Below are 1,753 nucleotides of genomic sequence, written 5' to 3'. Positions count from 1 at the left end.
AATCTCTTTAATGAATGTCATTGGAATTTTGATGGGAATTGCATTAAACATGTAGATTACTTTGGGGAGTATCGACATTTTTACTATGTTGATTCTACCAATCCATGAGCATGGGAGATCTCTCCACTTTCTATAGTCTTCCTCAATCTCTCTCTTCAGAAGTGTATAGTTTTCCTTGTAGAGGTCTTTCACATCTTTTGTTAGGTTTACACCTAGGTATTTGATTTTGTTTGAGGCTATTGTAAATGGAATTGTTTTCATACATTCTTTTTCCGTTTGCTCATTGTTAGTGTATAGAAATGCTAATGATTTTTCTATGTTGATTTTATATCCTGCTACCTTGCTATAGCTATTGATGATGTCTAGAAGCTTCTGAGTAGAGTTTTTTGGGTCTTTAAGGTATAGGATCATATCGTCTGCAAATAGGGATATTTTGACAGTTTCTTTACCTATTTGTATTCCTTTTATTCCTTCTTCTTGCCTAATTGCTCTGGCTAGGAATTCCAGTACTATGTTGAATAGGAGTGGAGATAGTGGGCATCCTTGTCTGGTTCCTGATTTTAGAGGGAATGGTTTTAATTTTTCTCCGTTAAGTATAATGCTGGCTGTAGGTTTGTCATATATAGCTTTTATAATGTTGAGGAACTTTCCTTCTATTCCTAGTTTTCTTAGAGTTTTTATCATGAAATGATGTTGGATCTTATCAAAGGCTTTTTCTGCATCTATTGAGATGATCAAGTGGTTTTTGTCTTTGCTTCTGTTAATGTGGTTTATTACGTTTATTGATTTTCGTATGTTGAACCACCCCTGCATCCCTGGGATGAAGCCTACTTGGTCGTGGTGAATAATCTTTTTGATGTGTTGCTGAATTCAGTTTGCCATTATTTTGTTGAGGATTTTTGCATCAATGTTCATTAAGGAGATTTGCCTATAGTTCTCCTTTTTGGAGGTGTCTTTGCCTGGTTTTGGGATAAGTGTAATACTGGCTTCATAAAATGTGTTTGGCAGTTTTCCTTCCCTTTCTATTTCGTGGAACAGTTTAAGGAGGGTTGGTATCAGTTCTTCTTTAAAGGTCTGATAGAATTCAGCAGAGAATCCATCAGGTCCTGGACTTTAAACAAGAGCTATTTAGAAGAGCTAAACAGAATCCCCCCTCCTCTAAAAGGCACCAAGAATAGAACTGGATCCCTGCATCCTTAGAAAATGTTCCTCCCATCCAGTGGGTCTCATCCCTAGAGTAGATTGGAATCACCTGATGAGGGTTATGATGTTTGGATGTTTTATTTTGTTTTTTTTTACCAAATCCCTGGACCCCACTTGAACCAGTTAAGTCAGAATTCCTGAGGGAGGAGCTAAATCCATAGCTCCTGGATCAGTAATATCAGCATCCTCTGGGGATTTACTACAAATGCAGAATCTCAAACCCTGGCTTGAAAATCACTGATTCAGGATTTGCAGTTTCACAAAATCTCCAGGTGATTCTTGTACCCGCTAAAATTGAAGAAATACAAGCTTAAGGGGCAAAGATATTTGCTTTGTCCAGGGTGAGCAGGTAAGTCCTGCTCTACAGTTATTACTTGCTCACCCCCTAGAATACTGCTTAGCATCTGCCTGGTCAAAGCTGAATTGCTATTGGGTTCCAACCAGCTATGGGAGAGGAAAACATGGACGTGGACGAGATCCTTCTATTGGCCTGAGACCCAAGCTCAAAAGTGGTGCACAGTGTTTCTGCTCTGAATGTGGTTGCAGGGAC

Source organism: Castor canadensis, chromosome 3 (assembly GCF_047511655.1).
Source record: "Castor canadensis chromosome 3, mCasCan1.hap1v2, whole genome shotgun sequence".
Taxonomy (NCBI): domain Eukaryota; kingdom Metazoa; phylum Chordata; class Mammalia; order Rodentia; family Castoridae; genus Castor; species Castor canadensis.
The sequence above is the reverse complement of the archived record's forward strand: the minus strand, read 5'-3'. Positions refer to the sequence as shown.